Below are 18,114 nucleotides of genomic sequence, written 5' to 3' on the forward strand. Positions count from 1 at the left end.
TTGTTTGAGCAAGGTAGTATTCATCAGACCAACTAGATGCGAAATGCACTGATATTTCGCTAGACATTGGGGGGGGGGGATAAGAAGGAGGACGCTCAACTATCGTTGTTTACAAATGCGGAGCGAAATCAACGAATGAACGTTTTAGTAATCACACACAGAAGCTGTGTGTTCACTTTTCGTTTGTTTTTCGCCTTCAAAGAACGGCTGACCACTCGGCGGACGCATTTTTTGAAGAATACAGGGTAGGCAGTTCACAAGCGATACGAGGTGTCGTTGGAAGAGTTGATTGATTTATTGCAGGGTTTAACGCGCCGACGCAACGGAGACGATGAGGCACGCCGTAGTGGAGGGCTCCGGATTAATTTTGACCACCTGGAGATCCTTAACGTGCGCCGAAATCTCGTACACACGGGCTCGTTGGAAGAGTGTCGTATCTGATAAGGGTCTCTGATTTCGGTTTATGCTAGATTCTGCAGTCTACCTGTGTCATATGACGATGTTTCGAAGAAGAGTTTGGTCACGGACGCGGATTACTCTATAAGCCCATCTTTGCGCTTCTCGTGGAGGATAAATATCACAGATGAATCTTTGCGAGCGCTCACCTCGGGACAAGACGACCCAGCATTAAATTTGTCGTCGTGTGCTGACTACGGAGTGTAATTTTCCATTTATCCATCGTACTTCTTTGGTACAATGTTTCTGAAATTTATACCGCATTGGCTTGTTCATGGTACTGATCAATATCTGATATGTGATATTGGCAGGCGTACCTTGCGTGCTGTCAGGTATGAGTGCTCCGCTGGATTTTGTAAGTGCACAAAGTCGATTTACATCATAGTGTGTATGGCCGCAACATGACACTCGGAGGAAACACTGCTTACGGAGACACTACCACTAAATTTCAGGTTAGCGGAATTGCAATCAGCTGCATGCAAATGCTGGCTTCGGGACGCCCGCCTGTGACACGCCCGGCGCTCATATAGATCTCACTAAGATCGCGTCATAAACGTTTATACTCTCGTGAACACACCAGGCTTGCAAACAGAGTGCCTGCTCCACGTTATTTGGTATTTCGAACGCGAACAAACGGTAAATCGCTGTCTTGAACGAGCCCCAAAAGCAACGGTGACAGGGGGGAGCGGGCCGGGGACTCCCGCGCCTGCTTTCGAAACGAGCCGCTAGGGGGATTTCAGTAACGCCCCTACAGGCCGCGCTCGAGGCGTATACTGCACACTGACGCTAGCAGCGCTGGAATTCATTGTGTTCTCGTCCAGCTTGATGCTCATCATCGTGAAAGGGTGGTCACGTACGCTAGTCGCGCCTTGAGACCAGCAGAGCAGAACTACAGAATCACCGAGCACGAATGTCCCGCAGTTGTTCGGTCAATTCAGACGTTTCGTCCGTACCTATAGGTGCTATTCCTTGAAAAGTTTATCGCTCAATGTCTTGGCCTGGCAACACCAGGAACGGCCACATACATGGCCGATGCGCCCACGGCACGTCGCGGCTTAGGCCTTGTGCGCTCGCACGCCGAAGAAAAAAAAACACCGGCGTGTGTCATCTCCTCCGTTCCAATCCAATTCTAAACGTTGGCCCCAACAGAGATGTTATTAATCGCACTCACATTGAACTCGAGGGAATACTTTGCGCTCGGTGAGGGAGACTTTGTAACGTGAAACAGTCATGTGTTTCACAGCCGTGCTTAGTATAGACAAGTACCGCCATCCTGCGGAACCCGACGTAACGATTGACGGTGAACCATGGCCGTGCAAGAGTGGCGGCGCGCGTGTGTTGATATGGCCTTCGCAGCGGTGGTGGCGGCGAGAAAAATGCACCTCTGTCTCGACGTAAAGCTCCGCCACCAAAGCGCGCACGCCGCTGCCATAGAACAAGGAGAATTTTGCCGCTGCTCTAGCCCGGCCGGGCGCACTCACATGGTTGCATGGAGAAGACGGGTGCCTGACCTTCGGGACGTGCGCACAACATAGCCTAGCAACAGACGCTTAGCCAGAGATATGGCGGGGCACACTTGGTGCCTGCATGCATTCGGGGCCATTGAATACGGGCTATACAGCCGTTATTTTACAATCGTCACAGACCACCATGCCCTCTGCTGGCTATCAACAGTGAATAATTTGTCTGGACGCCTAATCCCTTGCGTGTTGCGTCTGCAACATTATGACTTCACCATCGCGTACAGATCCGGTAAAGGGCATCTGGATCCCACCGCACTGTCGCGGTGCTCCCTATCCTTCTCGTTGCAGCCGGCCGGGTCGCAAGCCTCATCCCACTCCAGTCAGTCGTGTTTACCAATGGCACCCCTCAACTACGCCTCTGTACCCGACTCTACCGAGCTGCAAATGCTACAGCGCGCACTCTTATTCTCGCGTTCAAAAAGACCCCCTATATGGATCCCTCCAGCCGCACAATAGCCGCTTGTGACGTCAACTTCATCGCTTTCGTATGATGAATGGAGTGCTCTGCCACGCAAACCACCACCCTACAGGCTACAAATGGGTTCCTGTGGTTCCCCGTCTACTCCTTCGACGCATACTCGAGGCGCTAACGACGATGCCACTTCTGGACATCTGGGGTTTCAGAAAACATATGATTGCATTCGCAGTCAATTTTTCTGGCCCGGAGTCTGTACTAGTGTCCTACAATACGTGGCCTGTTGTGAGGTGTGCCAGCACCGCAAGCGATCAACGTCACCCCCTGCCACTTTGTTTAACCAGTTCCGTGCCCCTACGCTCCCTTTGAAGCCGCAGGTATAGACTTGTACGTGCCCTTACCTGCAACAACTGGTGGTTTCCGCTTGATTGTGATGGCTGTAGATCATTTGACCCGATACGCTGAGACCGCTCCCCTAAAGTGTGGTAATGCTCACGAAGTCGCCGAATTTCTATCACGCAGTATCATATTGCGACATGAGGCACCTCGGGTTCTGTTGAGTGACCGTGGCAAAACATTTTCTTCCCACATACTTGCGAAAGCGCTTCGGGCTGCCAAAACCGTCCATAAAACCTCTTGTAGTCACCATCCCTAGACTAACGGGCTGACCGAGCGTTTCCACCGCACTATTTCGGGCATGATATCGATGTACGTCAGTCCAGACCACAGCAACTCGTACATCATTCCACCCTTCGTGACCTTCGCATATAATTCAGCTGTCCAGCGCACCACAGGTTAATCGCCCTCTTTCTTGTTTACGGCCGTACGCCCTCTTTTGCACTGGACACCGCCTTTTTCTTGGCTCCGGTACCCGCTATTTCCCAATTTCACTATCAGTTCACCCCACGAATCGCTTACTGTCGACGTGTAGCGAGAGACCGCACCGACTCCAGCCAGCGAGAAAGGATGGTCCAGTACGACTTATCACACCGCTCTGTTTAATCCTCCAAAGCGGATGAGGTCTTTCTTTAAGCCCTGTTCGTTCTCGAAGACTTTGTGAAAAGTTGCTTCACCGCTATCTGGTCCCCTAGGTTCTCATCGAACAGAACTCACCAGGTAATTCTCGCGTGTCTCCGGTGGATACTTCAGCGAACCATCGGTGACGTGGAACCGAAATAGTGCACGTTTCACGGTTAAAACTCACCTGTCGCCAGCTCTAACCCTGTACGCCTAGGCGGCCGCCTTTAGCAGCGGGGGAAAAAGTGTGGGCATTGCGAGTGTACTGTTCTGATATTTATGCGTTGAAGCGATATCATCATTGTTTTATGTAGTGTGGAACACGGCGGATCAATGCCTCTGTTCCTTGCGCCCATTCAAACCCATTGCCACTGTCATCATCATCCCCTTGCTGTCCGTCTTTCGGTGGCCTGTGTTCGGCAAGCTAATTATTAGTGGTCCTTTTACACCTCCGAACTCTGTCTCTCAATATGTAGACACAGTAGAACCTCGTTGATACTTCTCGCGGCTCATACGGCTTCCCGGTTACTACGCGGTCAATTGTGGACCCTCAAAATGCCATGTAGCGTTAGGGTGGTACGTTTTAAAGGGCACAAAAAAACGTGCTGGTGTGCGTGCGGGACGAGCCGCAGCGCGGGCGACGCAGTAAGCAGGCGCCGAGCCGCGATCGTGCCACCTGGGTCAGCGTGGCGGCTTTACCACAGTGCTGCCCTTGCGGCCGTTGCTCCGGAAGCCGGGTTCCTTTAACTAACGCGGCCTATATGACGACCAACAAACGTGCGAAACGCTAACCTTAGAATGAGCGGTGTCGGGGTTGCACCATGCAGCAGCGCCGGCACTGGAGGAAGCCTCCGAGAAAGATGGCGGCGACGACGAGGAGGAAAAGATCTAGTCTGCTCTGGCCACATACGCTGAGGTCGTAGTCGGATTGGAAACGGTGCGGAGTTACCTTTGATGATGGTTGGATGTTTATGGGCCAAGGCCAACAGGGGCAAAGAGCACCAAAACAATAGTCATATATGAGGGTGAAAACTTAAACACTAAGTAAAGTCAGCAAAAACAAAAGTAAAATCACAAATCGGCAATATGCATGGCTGGTGTATAGGGCCAGATTTCATTATGCGTGATAGGAAATGAGGTTTAAAAACTTGACGTCTGATAAATACTCAAACACACATTTCACGGAAACCATGGCATCGTCACCTAGAAAAAACGATGGATATAGGGGAATATGTTGCCTGTACAGTTTTATGAAGTGTTTGTGTCGTGTTGCGTGAAGTGCCTGGCATGTGATTGATATGTGCACTACGGATAGGGCCTCTCCGCACCTGCTGCACTGGGGTCTAGAAGATCCCGTCAGCAGATATGAGTGCGTTGCATGGGTGTGCCCTATCCGCAGCCTACCCAAGGCGACTTATGTGTGTCTGTTGCGTGTGTCAGTGGTGTATGGTCCAAAGCGTGGCTTTATAACGTGTAACTTGTTATCTTTCTGTTCACTCCAGTGTGTTTGCCATGTTCTACGCAAGCGTTGTCTTATGTGTGGCTTGAGGTCTGTATATGGTACTGTTGTTATGTCTACAGCATTTCTGAGTGCAGCAGCAGCGGCCCTATCGTCTGCCAACTCGTTCCCAGCACTCCCAGCGTGTTCTGGGACCCAGCAGAAGAGCAGCTGATGCTTCTGTGCAAACACAGACATGATAGTGTTAAATACAAGATTAACTATGTGGTTTTGGAGGGGTGTATGCGATGACAGTGCGCGATCAACACTCAAGGAATCTGTGTAGGTGATAGACTTCGGAATTTGATGTTAAAATATGTGTCGTACAATCAGTAAAATTTCATACGCTTCTGCGGAAAAAATTGTTGTGTGCACGCTCATCGTTCTGGCTGCATTGAAATAAGGACCATGAGCAGCGCACGACACCATACTGGAGGTTTTAGACGCGTCACTGTAAAATTTCTGCAAGTGGGTATTTAAACTGCAGAGACAGAAAGTGCTGCAGTATTGCAGCTCGCGGTACCTGATTTTTGTCTAGTTTCATAAAAGAAAGGTCGGAGGACACAGGACGAACTTTCCAAGGAGGTAAAATGTCTGAAAAGGGTGATCTGTACACATCTTAAAACGAAGCGCTCAGATCCGAGGCTCGCTCTCTCACTCTAAGTGAAAAGAGCCGAGGAACGGATGGGCGATTTACAAAAAGCACAGATGTGGATGTGTCGTTAAAGACAGGATAAAAAGGATGGTTATTCAGCGATGAAATTTTAAAAGCATAAAGTAAGACCATGTACGTCCGTTGGTTCTCAAGGCTCCACTTATTACAGTCGGCATACAGACTCTCGAAAGGGCTAGTGCGAAAAGCACCCGACGCAAGCCGTAGCCCCAAGTGTAGCACTGGGTCAAGTATTCGCAACGCTGTTTTAGTCGCCGACCCATATACCACACTGCCATAGTCTAAACGAGACCCAACCTAAGCAGTATAGAGCCGCAGTATGAGTTCTTTGTCGGAACCATACGATTGATGGGAGAGAACCTTAAGTATATTCATTGTTTTCAGACATTTATGTTTAAGTTTGTTGATGTGTGGAATGAATGTGAGTTTCTGCTCAAAACGAACACCTAAGAACTTGTGCTCCTTGTTCACAGGAAGCGACACGCCAATAAGAGTAATGTCTGGGTCCGGTGGACGTTGCCCTTCCTGGAGAACACAACGCAGGAGCTTTTTGCAGGATTCAATTTAAACCTATTCATGTTTGCCCAGCCGGCAAACGTCTAGACACCAAGCTGGACTTGACGTTCGCATATTGACCGCATATTGACATATTACATGATTTAAAAGATATTTGAACATCGTCTACATACATAGAATAAGAGATTGTTAGTGGCAGTGCCTTTCCAAGGGTGTTCATCTTTACTATAATGAGAGTGCAACTCAACACGCCACCTTGCGGCACGCCATTTTCTTGGGCGTGAACCTTTGAAAGTGCACAACCAACTCTTACTCTGAACGTTCTCTCTGACAAATACCTGAGAAGGGTGTTCAACATATTACCCGAAAAACCAAATTACCTGAGGTCCCTAAGGATCCCATAACTCCAAGCGGTGTCGTAGGCCTTCTCGAGGTCGAAAAAGACAGTTAAACAGTACTGCTTATGCACGAAGGCATCCTTGATGTATGAGTCAAGTGCAACCAGTTGATCGTTCGTCGATCGCCCTACCCTAAAGCCTGCCTGGCAGCTCTCGAGAAGACCATTGTACTCGAGGAAGTACACGAGCCTGCGATTGATCATCTTCTCGAAGAGCTTGCACAGGCAGCTCGTCAGGGCTATTGGACGGTATCTTGAGGAGGACGACGGGTCCTTTCCCTCCTTTAAGAAAGCCACTACAATGGCCTCCCTCCAAGAGTCGGGAATGTTACCGGAAAGCCGTATTTTATTATATAGATGTAGACGTGCTTCAAGAGTGTCTGCGTGTAAGTGTTGTATCATTGTGTATGTGATGTTGTCTGGGCCTGGAACTGAGGGTTTACACGTGCTCAGAGCAGCCGTCAGCTCATGTAGTGAAAACAGGGAGTTGTAAGAAATCTGTGATTTGTTGTGTTCGCGTAGGGACTTCTTTTCACAAGAGGCTTTATGTTTCAGGAAAGTGTTCGTGTAGTGTGCTGAACTGGACGCGTGTTGGAAGTGTTGTTCGAGTGTGCCAGCCTGATCTTCCAGTGTGTCAACTGCTGTACTGACCATGGGCAGGCTGTGTGTCTCTTGTCTTTGAGTGTGCGTATACGTGTCCATACCTTGCGTGTGTCTTTGTAGGAGTTTATAGATGTTATGAATGAGCCCCAACTATCTCTTAGCCTCACGGCGCACATGTTTTCCGTATGCCTTGGCCCGTTTGAACAAGAGGAGGTTTCCCGGCGTGGGGTACCGACGGAGGATACCCCACGCCTTGTTCTGGGCCTGTATCGCCCGCCTACAGTCCTCATTCCACCACGGCCTCCGATGGTTGCGCGGGGCACCAGAGGCGTGGGGAATGGACTTTTCGGCAGCGTCGAGGATGTGCGCCGTGAGGACTTGTGCGGCTTAATCTACGTGTACGTGTCTTATAGCTGTGTGGTTTAGTTTGGATGTCTCTGTAAATGTGTTCCAGTTAGCCCGTGCTTAATTTAATCTATTATGAGAAGATAGACTACATGGGCCTTTACCTATGTATGTTAGTGAGGTCGGGAAGTGGTCACTGCCATATGGGTCAGTGCCCACACCCCACTCGAGAAGAGGAAAGAGAACTGCAGAGCCAATAGCCAAGTCAAGATATGAGTATGTATTGTGTCCTATGTTATGGTATGTAGGCTGTTTATTGTTTAAAAGGAATGTTCCAGAGGATGCAAGAAACCTCTCTATCAGGCGACCACGGGCATCCGTACGAGAAGAGCCCCAAAGAGAATTGTGAGCATTAGGTCGCCTTTTAGAATGTATGGTTCGGGCAGCTGGTCAACCAGCGCCTCGAAGTCAGAGCTCAAAAGTGCAACATCAGGAGGAATGTATATGGCGCATACCGTTATCAACATATTACAAATTATTAAGCCTATTGCTACAGCCTCAAAGATAGTGTTTAAAGTGAGAGGGTGGCATGCTAAGGATTTCCGGACGATTACGGCCACACCACCAGAAGAGTGTGTGCAGCCATCTGGCTTTCCTGTATACCAGGTAACTATTCAAGCAATTTGTGTGTTTAGAATTCAAATGTGTTTTCTGAACACACATTACACTTGGCTGATTGGTGTGCAGAATCTCAAACGCGTCGTCAAGATTATTCAGAACGCCTCTGCAGTTCCATTGAACAATAATTTCTGTTCTCATTATTTAGTGTGAGAGCTACTGGAGCGTCTATGTTTATGTGTCGTATTTCGGGGCTGTGACTCTTGGATTGGGCTTTTTGGGCCTTTCTGTAGGCTTGGACGTCTGAGGCCGATCCTTCCTCTGCGTTGCAGGCAGGAATGGCACGACGTCCATCTCGTCGTCCGATGTCCTGGGTGTGCCCGTCGAACCGGGCCCCCCGGACTTGGCCCCCTTGGGAGGCCCTTCGTTTGACCCGCCACCGCCGCAGGTATCGGAGGCACCACAAGTGGCATGGCGGTGCGGTGGCGGTGGGAGCCGGTGCGGGGCCCGTGGTGTCCATGGCACCCTCCAACGCACTGGAGGATGAGGAGGCAGAGACGGGAGCGGCACCGGTCCCGACGGAAGAGGTTGCCACCACAACCGCTGCTGGCTCAGCGAGCGGTGCGGAGGCGCGTTGGGCGGCCAGAGGCATCCACGGAGGGGCGAGGGCAAGACCAAGTCTGACTCGCGGTACTGTGTCCCCACTGAAACCAGGCGCCGCTCCGCCCCCTGGTGAGCTGCGTCGGCGTACCTCCCCAGGGGGAAAGAGGCGAACCTCTTTCGCGCCTCTGAGAAGGTTATGTTTTCTGTGACCTTGATGTTTATTATTTTCTTCTCAAGTTGAAACTTCTCGCATTTTCTGGAGTACGCCGCGTGTGGGCCCTGACAGTTAATGCACATGAGTTGTTGTGAACTACAATTATCCCTGGGATTTGTCACGTTGGGCGCACTTGGAACAGGTTATGTGGCCCCGACACGAGTTAGTGCATTGCCCGAACCGCTGGTACTTGAAACAGCGCCGCGGTTTCGGGATGTAAACACGGACAGAGTACCGGATAAAACCGGCATTGATGTGGTCAGGAAGATTGGAACAGTCAAAAGTCAAGATGATATGTTTAGTTGGTACTATCTTATCGTCTCTTCTAATGGTGATGCGCTTGACTGCCGCCACACCTTGACTTCTCAGGCCTTCAAGAAGATCGGCATCTGTCTCATTTGCAAGATCTGGCTCCGCGATCCCGCCCTGAGAGCTGTTGAGCTGCGGTGGGGCGTGACCTTGATGTCAAGATCGGCAATACAGGTCTGCTTAAAGAGTTTTGTGGCCTGCTGTTAACTATGTACCTAGACCTAGATTTCACCGGTTCTTTGTTTCTTAGCTTTATAGGATTCACCTATAACACTTTCCAGAAACTTTGAAATCAAGAACACTGACTGCGAAGCAATAGGCCTGGCTTGTTCAAGAGATTCAATTATCAAGAAATGGCGGTAGTTATCAGGTTTTCTGATTGTCGTCGTCGTCGGAAGGGGTGGATAGGATACTTCGGTGCGACCCCTTTTAGGGGGCCGATCATTGGGTTTGGGAAACTTAGAAAAATCTATACAGCATGTATAAAAGCAGGGAACGGGGGCACTTTCTTCACTCGGTTTACCTTAATACCGAGAGAGGTCGCTGAGCTCCCTGCCTGGTAAACAGACGGGGAGCCCATCCGCCGGAGCTTGACCTGGGCTCCAACGGCCACCGTTTCAGGTTTCTGCCCTTCACCTTAAAACTCATTACCACGGTCGGTTACAGCGTGAGTATGGGGCTCAGAGGTCCGCGGTATCGCCAGTACTGTCACCAGGATTGCACTAGGTGCCCCGTGCGGGGAGTGGAGTTACTTTTGCGCGTAGGACAATCCCAGTGCGGACAAAAGTCTGCAGTGTTTGGAAATGCTCTATTGCTCGCTAAACGACTCAGCATACACCAGCACACGTTGACAGACATGTACGAGTGAAAAAGGTCATTACAGGCTCATGTACGTCTCTCGATTTTTTTTTACTGCGAGGGATCATACGTTTGTCCGGATTGAACGTTTCTCGCTCGTGCTTTTTAAACGTATAATGAGGTTCTACTGTATTCGATTTTTATGATCTAAAGCAAGCTAAAATCACAGTCAGTTGATACTTCTGTATTACTCGCAAAATATATACAGGTGTTACTTTTGCTCTTAACGTAACTGCAATTTTGAACATCCTCCATCAAACATTGCAATGAGCATAAAAAATATCGTTTTTATTAAGAGACAGCGACGGAGCACGATCAGTTTTCTATCTCGCCCAAGATTATCCCTGCAAGAGGCGAGAATCTGCAAGTGCCTTTGGCGGGAACACAATGGCTGTGGAGTACTGCTGCTCCGAGCATGGTTGCAGCGGTGTGGGAAATCTTGAACAATACAACACTTTCAAGTTTGCGTTGTAGTGTTCGGAGAGAATTTATCTGACACCTGAAGGCTTCACTGTACATTTTCGAAGACCGCTCGTTCAGTCTGGGTCTTTGTGCGTTTTCTTCGCCACTAAACGTACAATATTAAGAGCAAAGGTATCCTTGTCTAGTGTTCTGTTTTTTGATAATTTTACTTACCTGAAGTTTCATTTTTTAGCGTGAGGATCGCACAGTGATGTTCCTTGTCCCATAGCACTAGTGTGTACTTGATTCCACTCTTTTCTGCAATGCAGAAGATACATCATTGAGAGTAAGTACTTACTCGAAATAACACGAAGCCAGACTGGGCCAAACACCAAAGCAATTAAGATACGATAATAAAAGCATGGCGGCAAGTAACTAAGGATTTACTGGTCAGTATGTAGCCAGACCGTTATTGCCACAATTATGTATTCTCTCATTTAAAGGGACTCTGCAACCCTTCCGATAGGCGCTTTCACTGTTTCTTCCGCGTCTGGAAGAATATAGGTACTGCCAAAACGCAGCTGCACTGCGTTAATTTCTCGCCGAGCAGATCCGCCTACCGTTTTGCTTCACTGTCGTGGCTTTGTTAAGTGTTTATTTAATGTTTTTATTGCTGCAACCTAAATAAAGCTGTCCAATAGCTGCTACACCACTCTATTGACGTACTTCAGGTGCTGGAAGACTGCCAAGACAGGTAAAGAGAGAGAATGTTCTGAGCAAGTTCCTTAGAGAAGTGAAGGGCATAGCCCACTAATTTATTTTAGATGCAGAGCATCTTATAGCGGGGGCCTGTCATGCGTCGAACGTGCGTCCGTCCGCACCGCTCCTCTTCACGCCAGCTGTGCGATAACGCGTGCTCGTACCCCTCCTCTCCCCTTCTCCTCTCCCCGCGCCGTCTGTGCGCCCGACACGCGCTTCTCCCTCCCGCGTCTTCACCCACCAGCTGTGTCATAGCGCATGCGCGTCTCTCTCTCCTCCTCCTCTCCACGTCAGCTGCTACCGCGCTCTTGTACCCTCCTCTCCCCCTTCTCCTCTCCACGTCGTCGGTGCTCTGGCGCGCTTTCCCTCCGTGTCTCATCCGCTAGCTGTGTGATAAGCGCGCATGCGCGGCTCTCTCTCATCCTCCTCTTCACGGCAGTTGCTTTATATACCCCGTGCGTGCGCCACTGGATCAGTTGCTTCTTCGGTTGATATGCGCAGCGCCGTCTCGATGCGCTGAAAATGGGCGCCAACGAATCTGCTAACGAACTGTCTGGCGCACCTTCAAACAGCACCGGTCAGTCCGTTATGCTCTGCATCCTCACAATCCCCCTCGGGGAGGTGCGGGTAATTTTTTTGACTGATATCGGTGGCGATTTTCTCAGCGAAGTACTCTACGTTTCTGTTGAATACGTTTTGGAAACAAGCCGGATTTAGAATAATTGTTGACAGACGTGTAGCAGGCTCCATTGAAGCTACTTTAGGGAACGTTTTTGGGACACGAAATGAAATGAAAATAAAATATTTGCTATAAAATGCAAAGATAAAAAAGGCTTGGCGCCCGCTGATCAAGATTTGTGTGTCTGTCGTGCTAACAGACAATTTTTTGCTCATTTTTAGATGACTGAACAATAAGCTGTAAATACAGTTTTTTTCACAGTGGCAAATATAAGCCTAAATACGCTGCTATTAACCACAAACTTTACGTTCCCCATAACACGCAACGGGGGGACTACGCATCCAACATATTTAAAAACGATGCGCCGCGTTGGCGATATAGGCACGCTTTGTCTCTCCGCGCAAGGATATCCCAACTAGGTCGAATCATGTTTTTCTTATGGAGAGAAAAAAGAGCGAGCGACTGGAAGGTTTGGACCTAACGGCTAATTAGTGTTCAGTGTAGAATCTCTTTTAAAAGATAACAGCTGTATCTCCATCCTCCGCCATTTGCCTCCTGCGGCCAGCCAGTATCTTCAATGGCCTTCGGCCAATCTTCTTGTTCTGTCAGTTATTTTCAGGTCACGCACTACCTGAGCGCGAGCACTATTTGTTCCTCTACGCCTTTGCTTCTAATTTTTATTCGATGGTGACCTCGAAAGTCGCTCCGTTCTCGCCTTGGCGCTCAAGTCTTGTAGTGTAGGGCGAGGGGTACCACAATCAGATTCTCCATTTATATTTCCACAAAAGTGTGTGGTTCGGCTCAGAAACATCTGGCATTCATGCCGTGACACTAGCAGAGACCCGTGTTCAGTAGCCCGCATATTAAATTCCGCAAATTAGCGGCCTCATGAACGTAAAAGTGTTTGGAATTTAAGCGGTATTCAACTAGTAAAAACAGTGGAGCCCCACACTCTGTAGAAACCATCGATAGACGCTTCTGCGAACTAAGTTTACTGACTTTTCAATGTCTTGCTTTTTGCTTACTCTCTTACGTTCAGATCAGGTTTTAAAATGTATGCGTGCTCAACTCTACGGCCTAAGGAAAATACTTTGAAGTGTATAACAAAGTGCAAACACTGAGACCAGCTTAAGATTCTTCAGCTGCACATGACGTTGCATAATGTTTTTCTGTCAAGAACAGGTCCCGCCTGCATGCATATTTGAGGGTATAGATTGTAACCGGTACTCTCGAAAAGTGGGAAAACGGGTGTGCTCCGCTGTTTCAAGATACCACCATTGTTCATCTTCATGGTAATAAGCTAAGTAGAGAAATCATCGAGGCATTCCACATTACAAAAAGAGGTGATTTGGGGATCAATTCACAGTCGATAGCACTGCATGAGAAAAACATTTTGTTTTTGGATCGGTAAGTTTGAGATATGTGTGATCTATCGAGCGTTATAAAGTTGGGGCTCGTGGGTTTAGGTTGTAGTACTAATGTAGTGATGCGGTTTCAATAAAATTAGCTGTGAGTTGTGGGGACCAGGGTTCTAACGGCGGCCTAGCTCGATCCTCGAGATCCGGCCGCAAGGCTAGCTCCACTGAACACCGCCGCGGATCACCAACTTGGCGTATCGGCAGCGAACAGCAAGGAACACAGGACACAGAATTCGCCCACTCCGACGTTTATTGCAATGCAATAAAGGAGACGTCGGGCGCGTCGTTCTACACCGCCGACCACCTTAGCCGGGCGGGAGAGACAGGCGCGAGGGCGGACAAAGGAAGGCCAAAAAGGAGCGAGTCGTACTTACGGCCGCTCCCGACGATGGTTCGTGTCCAAAGACGCCCTACCTCCGTCTCCCGCCTCGGACCAGCCTGCCGGAACTTCCGGGCAAAACCTGTCACGTGAGGGGATCGGCCGCGCCCCTCGCTCTCACGGGGATCCTCCCGGAGGGGAAAGCGCGCGACCGCGGAGAGAGAGGTACCACCCCTCTCGCCTCCGCGGCGGGCCGAGAGGGATAGGAAAGATGGCGGAGCTCCGCAATTCCCACATCCCTCCCCCCTTTGACCAAAGCCGCTCGACCTCGAGGGCTCCGGCGAACGATGACCTCACCGTTCGTTTCGCTGCCTGGCACACCTCCTTGAGCAAGTCCAAGAAAGTCCGATCCCGAACATGCGCAACTGCGCCAGCGTCCGCGTTGCACCGCACTGCCACCACATAGTTCGCCACAATCACCACATAGTTCGCCACAGTCCGCCGGTTGACCTGATTTCGTCAGCAGGCCCAAGGTCCGCAGGCCCCGCCGGAGAAGTAGGCTGGGCCGGTTGAGCACAGGGCCCGGGCGCCGGCTGCTCCCAGGCGGTCACTTCCCGCAGCGGTTCGCCCCACGCCGACGGGGCGCTTGCCTGCCGCACCGCCGGCGGCTTCCGCTGCTTGCGGGTTCAGCAGTGACCACCTCTGATGCCCGGACCCGGGCTGGAGGCCGCGTTCGTAGTGCTGCCTCCCAGATGGTCAGCCCAGCGCCCAGCGCCGACGATGGCTTTCGCTCGGCGCACACCGGACGAGCGCCTCCGCCAACGCGGAGAAGGGGGCGCGATCAGCTGACCGCAAGAGCCGGCCCGCCGCGCAGCTCACTCGCTGTACGGGCTGCGGGGTCGTTTTCGCATACAGCTGGGCTCTCGTTCATCCCTGGGGTGGCGGCTGGCCCGGCTGGCTCGCTGCAGGCCTGGCGTGGTGTGGTGGCGTCGTGGTTGGAGGGTCGCTCGAACCCTGGGCGTGCGGGCTTGAACCCTCCGGAGACGGTGGCCCACCTGGTCAGCGACCTCGCCGATCGCGGATGTGGGGCGTTGCGTCGGGAACCTTCCCTCCGCACCTCCTCCCGTTAGCTCGCGACCTCGCGAACCCGAAGTGGGAGCGTCAGCAGTGGCTTCCTGCCGGCTGGCGCCCTCTGGAGTCACCCCGTGCAACGCATTGCCGGACCTCACGGCGTAGGCTGCGCGTTTCGTTGGCGCGCCTCGAGGAGCTTCCTCTGGCAACCCTTCCTGTGCGCAACTTTGCGCGCTGGAGGGCGGTGACCCGGTCAGCGATCTCGCCGGTTGCGGGTGTTGTAGCGGTGCGTCGGGAACCTTCCTTCCGCACCTCCCTCTAGCTCGCGACCTCGCGAGTCCGCAGTGGGAGCGTCGGCAGTTTCTCCTCTTGGAAAGTACTGCTTCAGCTCGCCCACGTGAATGGGGCCGCTTATTCGACCTGACCTCGGGTCTTTCAGCTTGTAATTCAGCCGCGAGATCTTCTCGGCGACTACGAACGGTCCCACCCACTTGGGTGCGAGACCGGCCGCGAACCCTGCGCTGGCATCGCTCAGCGCGTGGTTACGTTTCAAGACAGTGTCGCCCACTTGGTACGCCACGTCTCGATGAGCTCGGTCGTAGGCCGCCTTTTGGTCGACCCTGGCCTTACCGCGGCTGCGGTTCGCCTCCTTGATGGCTTCTGCCAAACGCTCGCGCAAGCGCCGCGCGTAAGCCGCATCTGCTGCTTTCGCGGGGACTGCGGTTGACCTCCTGGCCAGAACCGTGTCCGTCGGTGTGTTCAGCTCCCTGCCGAACATCAGGAATGCGGGCGTGAAGCCCGTGCACCGATTCACGCTTGTGCGCAGAGCGAAGGAGATCGAGCTCAAGTGCTCATCCCAGTCTTGTTGCCGCCGGGCATATGCCCCAAGCAGTGGCTTTACGTCTCGATTTCGGCGCTCCGTCACGTTAGACTGGGGGTGATAGCACGATGTTGTTTGCTGCCTGACACCCATGGCCGCGCACGCTTCACGAAACAACCTTGATGTGAAATACGTGGCGTTGTCGGTAATCAGCCGCTCCGGAAATCCGTAGCGACAAAACACCTCGGACAGCTTTTGCAGGACCTCCTGTGCTGTCGCTTTGCGCAGCGGATAGAGTTCAGCGATCCCACTGAAGTGGCATGTCACCACGAGTACAAACTTGTACCCTCTCTTGCTGCGCGGCAGCGGGCCCATCAGATCGCACGCCAGGACCTCCCATGGCTTTGTGCTCACGATAGGCTGAAGCAAGCCTGGCGCCTTACCGCCTCGCGGTTTGCGCTCCTGGCAGACGTGGCATGTGCGTACGTACCTACATACTTGTGCCTTCATGCCGGGCCAGGTAGCATACCGACAAAGCTTCTGCCATGTCTTTGGCGCGCTACCGTGGCCGTCTGCGTCGTGGTAGTGCTGCAATGCAGCACACCTGAGCTTGCTCGGGATAACGGCCTTAAAACACTCACTTGAGTCATTTTTGCCGGGCACGTATTTCAGCAGAGCTCCATCGGCGTCAAGCAGGTAACTTTCCAACTCGCTCGCAGCAATACCAGCTGCATTAGAGCCCGCGCCAGCCGCAATACCAGCAGCTTCCCGGCGCCCGTCATTCACCGGTGTTCGATTTGCCTGAGGGTCCGTCTCTTCATTAAGACTGGCGATCACCTCCCGACAAAACGCGTCCTCCTGCTGAGCCTCGACTAGCTCTTCCCGACTGAATGCAACCTCGAGCGGAACTCCTCCCCCGACGAGATGCACGTGCTCTGAGCTTCCGAAACTTGGGTCCTCCCGCGTTCCGCGCTCTCCCCGCGCCGAGAAGGGTCGCTGACCTACAGCGTCCTCCTCGGCCTCTCCGGCCGGTTGGGTGTCGTCCACCGGCGCCCGTGACAGCGCGTCCGCGACCACATTCGTGGCACCTTTGCGGTAGCGAACTTCGAATTCGAAGCGTTGCAATGTCAGGGCCCATCGCGCGAGCCTCCCGCTGGGCTCACGGAGGCGGGAAAGCCATGTGAGGGCCATGTGATCCGTCTCGATCGTGAATTTGACCCCCTCTACGTACATCTCGAACTTTCGAAGTGCGTAGATTATGGCCAGACACTCCTTCTCGGTGACCGAGTAGTTTCGCTCTGCCGGTGTCAGCGCACGGCTCGCAAAAGCCACGGGTCGCAGTTGTTCTCCATCCACCTGGAGGAGCACTGCCCCTACGCCGAGGTCACTCGCGTCTGTTTGGATCACGAATGGCCTGTTCAGATCCGGCAGTTTCAGCGATGCAGTGTCTGCAACAGCTTTCGCCAGTTGGCGTAGGCTGCTCTCCTGCTCCTCTCCCCACTCCCAAGGGGCGGATTTCCTCAACAACTTTGTCAAGGGTGCTTGCAGGCGCACGCAAGCGGGGATAAACTGGCGGTAGTAGCCGATCATCCCTAGGAAGCGCCGAACTCCGGCGACATCCTTCGGCGTGGGAAACTCCAAGATCGCCCGGAGTTTCTCGGGATCGGGGGACACCTGTCCGCGTTCGATCCGATAGCCGAGCAGGCTCACTTGAGCGCTGCATATTTGCGCCTTGGCAGGATTGATGGTTATGCCAGCCGCCCTGAGTCGTCCCAGGACGTCTCTCAGGTGGCAGAGGTGCTCCTCGAAGGTGCGGGAGTAGACGACAATGTCGTCCAAATAGGCGAGGGCATGCTGCCACTTTGCCTCACCGAGCACCCGGTCGATCAGGCGTTGGAATGTGCTCGGACTTCCGCACAAACCGAAGGGCATACGTACGAACTCGTACAGCCCCCGATGGCAAGTGAACGCTGTCTTGCATTCATCGCCGGGACGCATCTCGACCTGAAGGTACCCCTTGCTGGCGTCCAAAATGGAGAAGTATTTTGCGCCACCGAGATTTGCGACGATTTCGTCAACGCTCGGGAAGGGGTACGCATCCTTTTTCGTGACCGCATTCAGCCGCCGATAGTCGACGCATAACCGCCAGCTACCGTCCTTCTTTGGAACGAGCACCACTGGAAACCCCCAAGGGCTCGTCGAGCGGCGGATAATGCCTGCTTTCAGCAGTTCCTCCAGCGCCTCGTCAGTTGCCTGCCTCTTGGCCGGGCTGACGGGCCGGGGATTGCATTTCCATGGTTGAGCATCGCCGGTGTCTATGCAGTGCTGCACCAACCTTGTGCAACCTGCTTGCTCAGTGAATATCTCGCCGAAGTCACCTAACAACGACAAGACGCGGTCACGCTGCGCTGCTGTCAGCTCGCTAGCACTTGCTAGGAGCGCGCCCAATTCCTCGCCCTGACCTCGGGGTGGAAGGCGCGCAGCGCAGAAGAAATCAGCCGCGGCAGCAGCAACGACCGAGCCCGGAGGTTGCTGCGCGCGCCGGCTACCGGCAGCGCCTGAAGCTTCTGCTTCCCGCGGCACGAGAGACGTTTCGGCGGC

At 52.5% G+C, this 18,114-nt stretch overlaps 1 long non-coding RNA gene across 1 annotated transcript in view; it reads right to left on the bottom strand.

Moving 5' to 3' along the window:
- Nucleotides 1-18,114, bottom strand: part of LOC144153730 (uncharacterized) — a 175,587-nt gene that overhangs the window by 67,620 nt on the left and 89,853 nt on the right. Inside the window, exon 4 of the long non-coding RNA XR_013319364.1 lies at nt 10,682-10,765. This is a non-coding gene — a long non-coding RNA (uncharacterized LOC144153730). The remainder of the gene's footprint in view (nt 1-10,681; nt 10,766-18,114) is intronic.

Source organism: Haemaphysalis longicornis, unplaced genomic scaffold (assembly GCF_048455015.1).
Source record: "Haemaphysalis longicornis isolate Haplotype H1 unplaced genomic scaffold, Haemaphysalis longicornis Haplotype H1 scaffold_9, whole genome shotgun sequence".
NCBI classification, from domain to species: domain Eukaryota; kingdom Metazoa; phylum Arthropoda; class Arachnida; order Ixodida; family Ixodidae; genus Haemaphysalis; species Haemaphysalis longicornis.